General features: G+C 36.1%; 1 long non-coding RNA gene across 1 annotated transcript; it reads right to left on the bottom strand.

Annotated features, from left to right (window-relative positions):
* Positions 1-4963: 4963 nt before the first annotated feature.
* LOC143696143 (uncharacterized) lies at positions 4964-16109 on the bottom strand. Its single transcript, XR_013185551.1, has 3 exons — positions 15915-16109; positions 14529-14618; positions 4964-5077 (listed from the first exon to the last, which is right to left on the bottom strand). It is a non-coding gene; the product is annotated as an uncharacterized LOC143696143 (long non-coding RNA).
* Positions 16110-16413: the final 304 nt, after the last annotated feature.

Here is a 16413-nt window from a genome sequence, read left to right as displayed (position 1 = left end):
TATCTGTGAGACATTTTTGTCTCATATTTTAGTCATACATTGCAAAGGGATTTGTATATTTTTTTTCTGTCTCACCCCTGCTTAGGCTGGTTTTATTTTTGTCATCTCAAGCTTATGGGTATCAGGAAAGCCTTGCTATATCTAATGAGGAGGCTAATGATTCTGACTATTTATTTTATTTTTTAAACAGCATATTAGAGACAGATGATGGGAAAATACTGCAAGATTTCCTGATCAGGAGTAAAAGATGAATAGTACTTTGGTTCTTCCCAGTGGAAATACTGATATTTAGAGAGCTCTATGTGCAATAAATGTAGAAGCTAGTAGAAGCTAGTAGAAGCTAGTTCTCTTAGTAGAACATTTAAGCATTTAAAATTGAAAAAGAAACTTCCTTTTAATTAGCTGTTCTCTGGCCAGTTACATCAGAGAAGCTATTTGTCCCTCTCTGTCTCTTTTACTCTGCTCCACTTTCCCTCTCTTCTAATGAAAAAGAAACCTAAATTAATAGAAAGGACTTTGGCAAAATATGGAAGAACAGAGGTCATTCTGGATATCTTGTGAGAAACCAGGTAAGAAAGATCCTGCAGGAGTCCTGGATTTCAAAAATGGAGCAAAACCATTGATGTCTTGATGTAAGCTCTGGTTTAGTCCTGCCCAGTAAGATGCCTGAGTATGTGGTCACTACTGAGAAGACAACAGCATACTGGGTGGCAGCAAGGCAGTGATATCTGAGCTGCCACAGTCTTTCCCTATAAATAGCATAATTGACTACTCATTCTCAGATGACTCCAAATGGTATTTAAAAACCTAAGTTGACTTTAAATGATGGCTTGTGGTTGCCAGATATATCTGATGTGGCCTATCCTTTTATCTCTTCCTGTCTCTTCTACAGAATTCTTCCTGTTATACATTTCTTTCCTATTTTTTACACACTCATTTGCTGGTGAAATCTCTTATTACTATTTAATTTTTGTTGGTATTTCGGTTAGGTTGTTATAACATGCTTACTCGTTTCACTGTTTACATAAAAGAGTCTTTTTTAAAGACAAGGAAAAATTGTTCATTGCATACTTTACATATTTTTAACAGAGCAGAAGAAAAAACTAGACATTAATATTACTGCTGATGAAATTGTATGAAGATTGTTAGTGAAAAGCATTGCTGTGACAGCGGTCAGTGTTTAGCTTAATGCCCCCAAATTGTTTTGCTAATGGTCTTGCTATCCACAAGGGATCTCATATGCCAGACAATAATTGTTCCCCCTGTTTCTCTTTTTAATGATGGCCTCTTAAATGAATATGCCCCCTAATAAGAAAAGCTTTTAGAGAGATTAGATTTGATACTGATTACAACTGGAGAGGCTGCTAAAAGTTCCATAGAAGTTCTTATTTATGCTTGGAGTACTGTAACTGGGCACAGACCTGCTGTGTCTGTGGGGCTCTGGGCTCCAGGGATCCATCTCTGCTGCATCAGCAGCTTTCAGATTAAAAAAAACTGTCAGTGGAGGTAGAAACAAACTCAGCAGGGATTAACCACCTGCAAATTTATCCAGCTTCCTGGGTGTATTTTGCCACCAGTGCTGATTTCCATACTGTGTCTCACAGAGCCAAATTTTGTAGCTTCAAACCCAACTCATACATTCCATAAATGTCTTCAAGTGAATTTTCTTTTTATAAAATGGCTGAGAATTGTTTCTAATTCCTCTTGCTTTTCCTTGTGTACAATTGTCCTTGCTTCAGGAAGCATGAGGTCTGCTATGGGGTTTGCTATAGGGCACTGTACCATGGGGTAAGTTCCCCTAAATTACTTGGAATGTTGATGACCATCTGAAGGGAAGATATATGAACTCCAGAAATTTTTTTTTATATTATTAAAAAAATAACACAGTGTTGATGTTTGCTATGAAGAACGATGGAATCTTTATGCAATAATACCTATCTTTCAATTAAAATTCAGAATTCCACATATTTAATGATGTACACTGTGCTTATTTCAATATGCTGTTTTCAGAGCTCAAAAGGCTTATTCTGACTGCAGGGACGTTTTCCTTTTAAAAAAGTTTCTTTACCTTAAAGAAACATTGATTTTGGAATCAAGATTAAAAAAATACTTAAATATCAATGAAAATTCTAAAGGAAAACTGCAAAATCTATATTTCAAATCTTGGTGGTCAATTGAAAATCTACTTGTAGCCAATATAATACATGCTCCTATAATACATGCTCATGGAGATCATCTAAACAGTTGAAAGAAGAGACAGTTCTGTGAGAAAAAAAAAGAAAAAAGTTCTTTAATAATAAATAGGCAGCATAAAGGTTCTTTTACTTTTTGGAAATCAGATAGTTCTGAAGGATTGTGAAGAAGAAGGAATGGGGAGGGAATTTCAAGATTTTTCTGAATAACCAAAAAGAGTAATAAGATGATTCTGGGAATGAACTGCTGGATAAAAAGAAAGACTAGTATTTTTGGGCCACTTTCAAAAAGAAGAAGCAGCTGTGAAATCTAGAAGGTCTCCCCAACCTGACCAGGACAGCATTAACTTATCTGAAAGGTGAGAGTGAGGAAAGGAGGTAAAATATGATAATTCCTTAGCATCAAGATATGAAGAAGAAAATTAATTGAAGCACTGTATGAAATTAAATTAAAAAATCCTAGACTGTCTATACTAGCATAAAGAATCTTGGCAACAATTAAGAATATTACATTATTCGTCAACTCTTGAGTAACTTCTATTAACATTATATCATTGACATTTTCTTGAAAGATTAGACACATGAAATCACTTGTTCCAAAGTATCTAAGGAGGATGGCAGCACAATGTGTTAAAAAAGGTACTTTCTGGCTACATCTATACTAATAAATTCAACAACACCAGGAAACGTTATTGTGTGTTGGACTTAATTGCCCATACTGCTAAAAACTAAGAAAAATCCATGGCATGGTTTTGGCCTTCCTCAACCAATATTTTTCCTAACAATTCCCTAGCACATTATGAGTGTTAACCTTGAACAGGCACCATTTCAAATAAACAGATTTTATTTGGAGGTTAAAACAAATTAATAACAAGAATATGGGGCCTTAGGAATAGGGCAGGGGACAGGAAACAAATAGACTTCATTTGTTGGTTTTTTTTCCAGCTGAGTAATATGTGATAAAGCTCTTGTTCTCTCATTGTTAAAATGCAAAAAAATATAAATTGCTTTCATATCATAAGAATAGACCTGAGAATAACTTTTTTTAGATTCATATTGATACAAAAAAGAAAATTATCAAAGACCTTGTGCTAATTTATGAAGGCCTGTTTTTTGTAAAATGACGTAGTTTTTATAACTTACAGGATATACATTGACTCAAGCTTCTCCCAAGCTATCAGTAAGGATACATTTTAAAAACTGTAAATAGTTACATAATAAATCAGCTGGGAAAGAATAAATTGAAAAAAATGTGAATGATAGCTGAGATAATTTAAAGAATGTTTCACTAAGTGAGCCAAAACAAGAATCACACAGCCAAGAATTAATACAGAAATGATTAATTTAAAACACCCCTAAGCTGACCAGGTTTTTTAATTCCTAAAGGGTAATGATGAAAACAAGAGAAGTTGATGTGAGTGACTAAAGCAAAACTGAATATAAACCACAGAAAACTGAGAAGGGAAACAAATGTACAGAAGATGCATCCATCAAAGTTTAAGGATAACGTGAAGAGCTTTTTTAACTGTTCCTGTCCAGATCAGCAGGAGTGGGGATGGTCAAGATCCTAATGTTATTCAATACCATCTTACACCATTGCCAGGGTCCAGGGGAAAGGGACTCTCCTTCTGTGAAGAAAGGATGCTCCTTTTCCCATCAGAGGAAAGCGTGGTGGGCAAAAGGTCTGTCCACCACTGTTTTTCATTGTTGAGCATTTTACATGTAAATCACATTTTCTTTGTACACTTCTGTAATTAATACCAGTGCTGTTATTTCTTGCTTTATCATCATATTTCTGTTTCCAGCAAAATGTTCTTATCTCAACCCATGATCCCTCCCCTTTTTTTTCCCCACTGGATGGGGGGAAGGGGAGGGTTTTGTGGTTTTCTTCCTACTGGAAGTACTAAACTGGAGAATACCATTCCTAAGCCACGACACAGCACGAGGGAAAAAAAAGGCTACTAACAGGTTCTAGTACATTTGTCTGTAGAAAAAGGGTAGAATTATTAGAAGCATTAAAGCAACAGAATAAGAAATATTGAGTGAAAGTACAATAAATATATCATTGGGGAAAAATGCCAGACAGAGTATTTTTGCCAAATGTTTTGTAGTATGGATCTAAATGTATTGGAAGAGCTATCAGACATTAAAGAATCATAGATTCTCAGAATCTTCAAGAAAGAGAAGATTGAAGGTTGGAAGAGACCTTCCAGATCATCTGTCCAACCACCAACCCAGCACCAGAATTATCACCTCTAACCAAATCCCCAAGTGCCATATCCAGGTGCTTCTTAAACATGTCCAGAGATGGCGACTGCACCACCTCCCTAGGCAACTTATTCCAATGCCTGAATACTCTTTCAGTGAACATTTTTTAATAAATATCCTGTCATAACATCTTAAACTCGAGCAAAGTAGAACAATGAAATTGTTGCTGTAAAAATGTGTGGTTATTGAGCTGCATGGCATTGTACAGAGCACAGATCACTAACACAAATTGATTGGACTATTTAATAAGTTCAGGACAAGATGCATATAAAAAGACCAAGTACAAATAATAGATTTTATACAAGAGAAAGCACATTTTGAGAATACAGATGCTGAAAAGATGCAGTTGTTTGTTTTTTTTTTGGCTTAGTGGTTAGAAGCAAGTTTCAGGTTGAAAGAATTTTAGGTGTGGCAGTCTTCTTATTAATGTTAATAGGATGAACAATTTAACCATCCTGGATAGCAATAGCAATATAAGTGATATAGCAATATAAGGTGATAGCAATGAGTTTATATGAACAATGTTTTGTACTGGTGTGATGCTTCCCTGATTTCTGTGTCCAGTCCTGATGGCCACATTTCAAGAAGGGTTCCCCTTCTGAGAGTCCAGTCAAACACTAAAAAAAATAAAATAAAAGTCCTATATTATGAAAGCTGAAGAGCTCCCCTTGAGTAATTATTAGGTAAAAATTGCAGTAATTCAGTTACAATCTAAATGTACCAGTAATAGGATCCAAAATTGATAATATGCTGCCTCAACTCATTAAAAAAAGGTTTAATGACTGAAACTAGAAAGTACAGTAATTCAGTTGAGAACTGTGGCTTCTATGACAGCAAGTTTAGCTAGCATCTGACACCTTTGTAAGTCAGTGGCAGTTATTTCACACCTGGAAACTTTGAAAAAGAATTTGAGTAGAGGGTTTCTTTTTGTAACGATTTTTGCAATTTTACCACTGCTTCAAACAGCTCATCTTTTGCATGGTGTCAAATTAGCATGACATGAAGACAGGAGCTGTAACCTTCTGCACAGTAGCTCTCAGTAGATTGCTGAGATTTAAAAAGTGTATGAGGAAAAAACATCTCTTGTATCTTTGACCTTTGTCTTACTCCCATCCTATTTCTAAGCATTTGCTCTTGCCTGTTGTCACAAACAGGACACTGAGCTTGACTGATCATCCGTCCAACCCAATAAAATTCTTACATTCTTACTACAGTGGCAATTCTTCCTTGAATTCCTATGAATGTCAAGATTTTATTGCATTACACATAATTGTTATCCTTTGCAGGCATGAGTGGAAGAAAATAATGCCATCTACTCAGGAAATTGTATAGCTCTTTTAATAGCTGGATCTGTAATTATATACTGATGCCAGATTACTACAGGAACAACTAAAGGAAGCAGCTATGCTACGCCACACAGACTACACACCTGTACTTAATTGAAGTGTATTAATCTTGTTAACTATTTGGGGCTCTGTTCAACTGAGTTAAATACAGGAAACTACATCTTTCAATTAATTCAGATTTCATCAAGGCTTTAATTCGTTTACTGCTTTCTAGGTTTCTCACCTGATCTTTAAGAGCGTGAGCTATTGGAGTCTTATGCCCAATATATTATATATGAGTATTATAAAGCTTGATAAATATGAAGCTGCCTCTTACAAATATGGCATTTTTCCATTGGCAGAGATTGCTTTAGAAGACATTTTGAGCTTTTCAGTAAATTGGTTGCAAATCATTTTGATGTTTAGAGTGCTGGGTGCAGGGATAGTGACAGGTTCTGACAAGGCAGAAAGTGCTGTGGCATTATCAGTAAGCCATGGAAATGATCCTGAAAAGGAATGCTACATTACTTAAATGGAAAAAGTGCTGTTGAGACTTCACAATCTGTTCACACAGGGCTTATAAACAGAGAGGTGAAATTAGCTGAAAAAAGCTATTCAGTAAGAAGTATACACACACACCTCCTGCCTGAAAGTATGTTCAGGTGTTCTATCAGCCAAGTAACAGACAGATTTTTAAAATGAAACAGAGAAGAAGTGTTTCTGAAATAGCTGTAGACAAATCCTAGAGAAGAAATGTGATTAATTTGAGCAGGGTTTTGAGTTAGAATGGAGTACGAGGAGGGAATCTAAAGGAGGGTGGGCCACCTGATGGTCTTTTTTCAACATTCATTCATCCAGGGGATAGCACTGCAATATTACACTCATCTGCTGGACCAGTGGATACCTGCCTGACTTGTGTTCTATGTGCATGAAACAGTAATCTTTTATATTTCCAGTAAATCTCCATATGTGAAGTGAAGTATAACCTGAGCACCACATCTTTTTGAACACAATGTCGATTCAGTAATACACCAATTCACCACATGTTCTCATGATAAATGCCTGCTACCATTCTAGTGACCGTTCTGACCATAGTCAGTAAAAAATTTCTAACCATTTAGCATCAGGAGAAACAAATATTTACTAAATTTGATGAAAACAAGAAAACAAGTCATAGACTCATAGGCTCAAAGACTCACAGAGTCATAGACTCATAGAATAATAAAATCATAGAATCATAGAATGGCTTGTGTTGGCAGGAACCTTAAAGGTCAACCCCTATGCTAAGGACAGTGACACTTGCTGCTAGGAAATGTTGTTCAAAGCCTCATCTAACTTGGCCTTCAGCACTTCCAGGGATGAGGCATCCACAGCTTCTCTGGGCAACCTCTTTCACTGTCTCACCACCCTCACAGTAAAGATTTTTTTCCAATTATCTAATGTAAACCTTCTGTCTTTCAGTTTAAACCCATTCTCCCTTGTCCTGTAACTGCATTCTGTAGTGAAAGATCTCTCTTCATCTTTCTTGTAGGATCAGTTCAGGTACTGCAGGGCTGAAGATTATGAAACTGCACTCTATGTTATGAAAGTTCCAGATGTATGCATTTTATTTACTGGCATAGGTGGCCAATTTATTAATTTTATCATATTGACAAATGAAAAAACACTTGGTAAAATCTAATTGGAGTTTTTACCATGTTCACTTTTTGTGAGAGTAAAGATGGCAATTATTGGCAAGCTGTAAACACATTTAAAAACAGTGAAACTATTCATTAAGCTCAAAACCCAATAGGATTCAGTGCATAATACACATGCATGCCATGTTGCACTAACAAAAAAGCCCTAACAAACGATAACCTATTAATGAAGTGCTTATATTTTCCAAGAAAGAGGTCCCTGCATGACTAATGAATTATGCTTTTGTAATTATAAAGAGAACAACAAAAACCCCCAAGAGATGGTAAAAACTGTCTTAAAATTAAGCTAGACTTTGGTTCTGACAGCAGCTTGGTGTGCAGATGATCTTTTTGCAGTCCCCAGGGTAAGAAAGTATGGTTACTATATATCCTATATACTATAGATTTGTGAGTGCCTGTGCCCTCTGAGCTGCCCCATGTCCACAGCTGCCCCATGGCCTGTCAGGACCGTGCCTGTGCCAGAAGCTGGCTCCTTAGTATTTCTTACTAATTCATAAAATGCACATTTCCACCTGTCACAGGAGCTTCTTCATTGACGGACAGATGATAACAGCATCCTTATTATCCATGCTTGCTGACTGAGGAAGACAGTAAAAATCAAGACACATTTTGGGTGGCAAAACCTAAAAAGGATGTTTGCTGACTGATGCATATGAAACTGATTTTTCTTAGGAAATGCAGCTAACACAGTACGGCTCAGTTCACTTTGGATTACCTTATCTCAGCAGATGAAATAAAGGATGAAAATTCTTCATATGTTTGTTCATAAATATACATGTATACACACACACACACACACACATATATATATATATGGCAAATATTAGATACAAAATTGAAGTTTTCCCAGAAGAGCTAAAGTGTGGATGCCCCATCTCTCCACCTCGGGAAGTGTTCAAGACCAGGCTGGGTAGGACTTTGAGGAAGTGAAAGACATTCCTGGCAATGGCAGGGGAATTGGAACTAGATAATGTTTAAAGTCTCTTCCAATGCAGATCTGTCTATGATGCTATGAAAACAAAATTAAAAGATAAATTAATTCACCAGTTGGGTATACCTGTGGAGTAAGTCTGGTTTTAGCTGTTATATAGGGTTTTTCCACTGGTCATGTCCCTCTGTTATGAAAGCTCACTTCTAGCATAACTGTGCACTCTTACTCTTCTTCTAAGAAGTAATTTTTGGGTACTACCCTCTTGACTGAAACTGCATTCGATAACTATTGTGCCAAAATTCACTTTTCAACACACATTTTTATCCTTCACCATCTTTCTAAGAGCTCATGTTGTTTTTAATTTTGAACCTCAATAAAATACAAATAAATCATACAAGGTACTTATAAAGAAATAAAATATTATAAATATGTAGATATGCACTTCTATTAACTCTCTCATTCACAAGGTTATCTGTTTGACACTCTAATAATGCAAAGGTGCTTTAATAGTTTCTTTTGTGTTGTAGTTTTCATGTTTTCTCCGTAAATTTAAAACTATTTATTTTTTTAGCATGGTTGTTTTCTTGATTATTGGAACCAACAGTAAAGTTTATTACATATTTTATAAATTATATATCAAAATAATTGTATAAATCTTTTATTGATTCCTGTAGCCTCATTTTTATCTTTTCGAGGCAAAAAATAGCAACCAGAATGGAATATGGGAAAGGTAAGTTTATACTGCTTAACAGCAGTTTTTCTAATATTTTATCTCTTCGAAAGCTCCTTCAAATTTTTGACTGCCCAAATCACAAGAATCTGATTTTATGACTGTGCTTGACTCCAACATGCTAAATTCTTCATACAGGTTTAGAGACGTAGAGAAAGGAATATGACAAAGGAAACAATTCCACAGAGATAATTACATTTCAACAATCTCAAGATTAATAATTTTTGATAGGCTACTGTTAAAGAAATAGTAAGAGTACTATTTCTGCAGACACTAACTTACTATAGAAGAAAACTGGTTATTTCATTTGGAAGGGACTTACAATAATCCTCTAGTCCAACAGCAGACACATACTTGCAGGACAAAACAGGCACAATTTAAGGAATACCGATTGTCTTTTCCATAATGCCTGTAGCTGTGCACTGCTTCCTCCCAGAATGAAGCTGGCTGCAGAGGTCCCTGCTCATACTATCCTTCTCATTGAGGAGGCTGTGCACTTACATGTTTGATTTTTAGCTGGCTGCCTTCAGGATGGATTGTAAATCAGATCAGTGAAACAGCCTGAACTAAACAAGTAGTTTGGAAGTGGCTTTCCAAGCCAAATTCCTCATTTGGCTTATGGCACAACTGAAAAAAGACAGTTGCATCAGTGTAGCTGAAATCAGTGAATTACAGCAGAGGGGCTGGACACAAGCAACAGGGAAAGAGAAAGAAACTGTCTTTTTACAGCTTTTATCCCTGATGGTAATACGTCATGGAATGGTTGCCCTGCCCTAGGAAGAGGGATGTGGCAAGAAACAAAGAGCCAGGCAGTGACAACTCACTGTGCTATACACCACACTCAGGACAGGAGTTCTTGCTTCCCAGCAATGCAGTACTATTTCTTTCCTGTACATTCATTTAACCATCACAGGTGCCTTAAAAGGTAGAGCAGGTGGGGGTTTTTCAATGCTTGTGCTGACTTTTTTTTTTAATCTCTAGTAGAATTGAGATGCTGATTCAATTTGTTGAGGAAAAGAAACTTTGTTGCTTCTTTTGAAAAGCAGCACTGAAGCTTTCATTCATCTGCTTTTCATCCAGTGTTCTTTTCTGGCCTCCTTTTTGTTTCCTGCTACACAATGCAGTATTATTATGAAAGCATTTAAAGTAATGACAACTATATTAAGAACACATCACTCTGGAGAAAAAAAATTAACCATTTTTCTGTGTGTAGGGAAAAAAAGAGCAGAAATTTGCTTGAATTATAAAGGCCACACACACACTGGGCAAGTGTTGCGTGATCTCTGAAAATTATCTAATTGAGCCACAGCTGGAGACAGGCACACATAGTTGTGGCACTCAGAGTTCCTGTGACGCCGTTTCTTGTTCTCCACTCCCACACGGTTTTTTAGCCAGATTGCTAAAACAGGAACCTTACAGGATATTGAACACTGGCAAAAGATATCTACTTAGCTATCAAAGTGAATATGCTAGTCCATCAAGTCTTCTTCCTATGCATACTCCACAGAGGAACAGAGAAATGCTGCTTCAGAGTTGAATAAATTAGGATCTGGATGTGTATGATTTAAATCCCACTTTGGCGAAGCCCTTTTTTTCCTTTCCAGTGGAGTCTCAAGGGAAATTGAGCAACTAATGTAGAAACAGTCATTACCTTACTAAAGATAGACCTTGTTTGAGGAGCATACGTGGGCATGCACGTAGGCACAATTTTAAGTACACAGGTAGCCACCGAAGCATTTTTAAATGCATTAAAGCATGTCTGAGCATCTTGTTAGGTTGTGTCCAGTGAACCAAACTCAGGCACTAAGAATTTTGCAAGTTATTTTGTCTGGGCACCCAACTGACTTTGGGGAGTACACCAGTAACACAGGCTTCTGCTTCTCTGTGTTCAGTTTGAAAACATGGTTGTAATGTCTGATCTCAGGCCAAGAGAATTTGATGGAAGTTTATACTTTGAAGTTGAATTCTTATGGAGCAACTCTTATATTTCTTGCCCAGCTATGGGCCAATAAAATGGCCAAGGAATGTAGGACAGCTTTCAAAAACATTATAAATAAAATAATAATAAAAAAATACGTATGAGAACTACAGAGAGAAAGAGAAATCTAACAGTTTTGGGAAAATGGCTTTCAGGTTTAAATATTGTGCCATATATTTGGCCCATTGAAGTTTATAAATATTTACTACTGTAAAATTAAAAATAGTTAGACTTTAGCATAACCACAACTGGTGTTGAATTGAAACTAGGATCAGATCTTATATTTAATATAATTAACTAAAGAGGATATGAATTACTGTCCCCGTGTCATAGAATTATACCTTTCCACCATGAAATGAATAATTCTGAATTTTTAAGAGATAAACAAGTGATGAGAAAAATTGAAAAATGTTTTTTTGAAAAGGAAGAAGTGTCATAACTTTCCTATTATTAATCTTTCATATCCTTACACTATTTGTTATGTGCTCTAGCACGCATAAATATAAGTCAAGGCATGCAACACTTTCTTGTATAATGCAACATAATGAGTCTTTAAAGTAAGAATCAGTCTGTTTGAATATAAGGTAGCAGATGTGTATTCACTAAGATGAAAGAAAGATTTCTCTCACCAGTGCATAGAAAATTTATGCTTGTAATTCCTCCTAGAGAATAAAGAAGAAATATTCATGAACAGAAGGCACAATGCAGTATCATCTAATGGATCAATCTAAGTCTGAAACCTAAGAATTTCTGTGCTTATCCAGGTATTGCTGTCAATGTTTTGAAAACTTTTTTTCTCTAATTCTCTCCCCCAGTCCTCCCAGCTGTAAATCCTGTGCACTCCAGTGCTGTTTCATTTCAATATTTAAAATGCATAAGATTAGTAGTTAAAATAGTGTGTTATTTTTCTAATCATCTATGATTCAAACTGCCAAAGAAGGAATGTGGAATATACATGGGGTGTGATGAGTGCATGCAGACATCCTGATGTACCTAAACTTATTTATACTTTGAGAGATTATTGTGGTGGATGGTTTCATCCACTTATTAATTGCAAAATACAGAAATGAATGTATAATAAAAATAATAATGAATAATATGAAAAACAAGTACATCACAAATAGCTCCCTTCCTTGTACATCCATCCAATTTAATGCAAGGTAATGGTGTAGCATATTTGTCTTTATTTCCTATCTATGTTTTAGTGACTTTCTATGAAATTTGAGAGATTAGATTATACACCTTGTGTACAAATGGGAGCTGAATCTTCTTTCAGGGAACATTAACTCTGATAATCTTTCCAACCTCTAGGACTCACAGGTACACTAGGTTGAGGCTTCTCTCCTTTAGAAGCTCTCCCCCTTTACATGGAAACAGTCACCTTCCATTGGGAGCTTTGCATCTGACTTCAGTGACGTTAGGATTTCAACTTAGTGTGTAATTCTAATTCACGACCAAAAATAAGACTTTGGATGGAAAGTCACTTACGTGGTTTTAATATATGGATGTGTAGCATTTTGTGAAAAAATGCTCTTTTCACTCATCTTTCAGTAGCAAAATGAAACACAAGGATCGGATCTGAATTATGTCTTGCACCTAACCTGAATGAAAAACTGACATTTTAACAAACATTTACATCTTCAGAAAATAAAAAAAGTCACAATTAATGCCAGATCAATATCCTTGCTTTAGATCTTTTGACAAGTAATTGCCCCCCTCAAACCCGGCCAATTCTTTGCTTCAACTTCCCCCACTCTTCTGCCAGATTTTAGAATTTGAAATTAAAAGCATAAATTAAATGCTGTAGCTTGGAGCTAAAAACTGATTCTGTCTCTGAATGTTCTTTTAGAACCACGGCCAGCCAAAACTAATTCAGCCCAGCCTCAGTGAAGTGCTTGGAGCAGTCTGTCTAAACAGCACAGGCCTTCCTAATTTACCCAACGCTCACACTGCCTCCGATTAGGATGAAAGTGACTGTGCCATCGGAGGAAAAAGTAACTTGACTCTTTCAGACAGCAGCTGAAATGGTATGAAAAGTTGCACAGATCAGTTGTTTAGACTCAGGTCAGCTCCATACCTTAAACCTTCTTGAGGGCCTAACAAAATATTTGAGGAAACAGGAAATCTTCCCTTTTTGTATAGCTGCTGGACATCAGATGCTGCGTCTGCCCTTGTGCAGACCTGGCTTTTATCAGGTATCAGTCACAAACCAGATCATTTTAATGGACTGGCTCCTTGCAGTCCATTTTGGATCATCTTCCCGAGCAAGCTAGATTTCTGAATTCTCCCAAGCTTGAGCTATCATTAGCTCTCCAAAAGCAGAGAGTGGCAGGAATCTCACAGCAAAGTGTAGGAAAGCTTCCTTCATGCAGCCACATAAAGTTCTGTACCAGAGCAATCCTTTGCAGGAGGAGATGGTTCAGCTTTTGCTCACATGTGCGATTCTCTTTTCACACTTCTAACAGAAATCCATGTGTGTAGAATTTCAGCTTGAGATCTAAGGTGCTGGAATATGGTACTAAGGCACAGACAGGAGGTGCTGGAATGATCATTGCTTGTGCTTGTCAGTTATAGCTACAGCCATAATGGTCCATTGGATGAGTCAAGGAAGAATGACTACGCAAATATAGAATTAGAGCTTCTAGTATAAGTTGATTGCACCAATGGGAAAAAGTAAGTTTGAATTTGTAAGGTTGAATTCTCTAATCTCAGGGTTCTTGACTTTTGCAACTTTAACAATATTCTTTTGTTTAGAATACAAAAAAATTTCTGTGTCATATTATTTTCTGCAAGCTGTGTAAACAAATTTGTTATGACAACAACTATATATTCGTAATCTATGTGATTAATGCTTTCTTGGCCCACCAGTATAAAAAATACAAATGACAGTGTTTTTTTCTTAAATTATGCCTGTTCTGCAGCAAAAATACAATCATTTGCAGTGTTCTGCTTAAGATATTAAGTGTGTGAAACAAAAAAAAATAGAAATATGACTTTTATAATCTTCAAAAGAGTTTGGCTTAAGTGTGAGATAAAAACTTAGTTGGTATTTGTTTAATCTGGTTTATTTTCCCTGCTACTAAATCTAATTTTATATAATTGTAGAGGGGTAAATAGATCTCAAAATAATAGTGAAAACACATGAAATTTCTATGGTTAATCATACTATTCTTGAATAATATGGGCTTTAGGATTTCTGGTGAACTTGGAGATAAGAAGATGAAACAATGGAGTCCCTGTTCTATTACCAGCTTTTTTACATGATTGTTTATTGTTTTTATTCAATTTACTTTAATAACCCCAAATAGTTGAAGCAAATTTGACCTATATAGGAAGCTGCAAAAATAGTTATTTTATGATGACAGCAATATATAAAAATAATGAGGGGAAATTATTTTGTATTTTACCCATGTGCTGGAGAGAAATTCCATCAACAGAAATCTCTGTGTTTTTTGAGATGCTTCTGTTTCCTCATATGTTCTCATGGAAGCATTAGTCTGGAATGAAAATGGAGAAGACAAAAGATGTAATTTAAATCTTCACAAGAGAGCCAATTTAAAATACTAAAAGTTCACAAATCAATAATATTAAAACAGTTATTGAATTTAAATATTAATAAGATGGGAGGAATTGATGGAGTGGAACCAGAGCTACTTAAAATCAAGCACATTATATAGCTAAACCATTAGGTGAAATAGGAAATCTAATTTTCTTACAACTAATGTACCTAAAAATTGGAAATACACTGTTGTGACTGTGATTCATAAAAGTGGGGAGTAACTTCTCTCTTCCATTACACTTAACTCAGTGAGTGCCATGAACATTTCATATCTTCTTTTTGACACTGTGATAAAGGTCAGTATTAGACACAAAAGAACCTCCAAATAATCTACTATCTACGAATTGCCTATCATAAATATATACATAAAATTGAAATGAGGAGCCTGGCCTTATACTACTGAAATCAAGTTGGCTATAAACTATATAGCAAAATTCCTTTGACTTTTCTGTCACATCACTAACCATGTTACTATGTCAGAAAAAGATTTAGCCTCATCCTTTACTTCAGCAGAATTGTCATTGTCAAGGCCTCATGTCATTGCACTGCGTCACTAAAGAAAATTATTTCATGACAATTTTTCTGAGACAGGGCTTAAATTTTTACCATGACAATGAAACAGATAAGAAAACATATAAAAGAAATGTTACAAAAGAACTATGAACATATGTTTTCTATAGTCTGGTTCCATGACTTCAGATTCATGAGGGTTGTTTTCAGTTTGGGGAATTTTTGGTGGCTTTTTGGTTTGTTTGTTTTTTTTTTTTAAGTTTCCTCAAAAACAAGCTACAGAATAGTGCTTCACCTTCTTTTAGAGCAGTGTCAAGCACTGAGAATTATTTTTCAACGCACAGCTAAAAAAATAGAATTTCATAACATGAAAAAAGCCTGTATGCCTATTAGAGGCTCATTTTAGAACAGACCTATGGCAAGACTACTCTATGAATGCCTACAAGTGCATGTAAATAGCTCTCAAGAACATATAAGCAATTTTGGTATTTATTTGACAATTTAAATATTGCACACTGTACTCTTAACCTGGAATATACAGTAAGATTTTCAGTGAGAGCTGCTGGACTTTCTCTTCCTGATCTGGCAGTAATTCTTTACATTTATGAGGATCCATGCAGTGTCCCAGCTACCTAAGCATTTGAATATCTGGGCTGAGAATGTTTGTTACTCCTGAAGTCTTTCACAAGCTTATTTCACATCTGGACAAGGAAAACAGACTTACCTCAGGATGAGTCACTCATCCGCTCACAGGCTATGATAATATTGGTCGTCTGCTTTTTCTTTGTTCTGTTATTTTCTTCCTTCTTATTGAATTAATTAGTGTTGTAGGATCTAAGGCCATGAGCAAAACAATGCATGAAACACTGCAATGGGTTGCTGCCCATTGCTTCCCAGGGATCAAAGAAATTCAGTCTCTGAGGTGAGCAGCTCTGGTGCTGGCACAATTGACAGCAGAGCTCTCCAGTGGTGCAGGAGGGTTTCCCAAACCAGAGGAACCAGTGGGGGAACTGAGAGAGCCTCCAGGAGCCCATAGCTCATGCAATAACTCCTCTTCTTTGAACATATACACAGAATGACAATGTCACATGAAATGGTATACTGCTATATTTACCCACAGTTGTACAGTCAGAGTTGCCTTCCCATCAGGGCAGAGCTGTGCCAGCCCATGGGACTCAAAGTGATGCATTCACTGTGCTTGTGGGATGAAAGAGGCAATTCCC

The sequence above is a fragment of the Agelaius phoeniceus genome, chromosome 1, assembly GCF_051311805.1.
Source record: "Agelaius phoeniceus isolate bAgePho1 chromosome 1, bAgePho1.hap1, whole genome shotgun sequence".
NCBI lineage: Eukaryota > Metazoa > Chordata > Aves > Passeriformes > Icteridae > Agelaius > Agelaius phoeniceus.
This window is presented reverse-complemented; position numbering and strand designations above follow the sequence as displayed.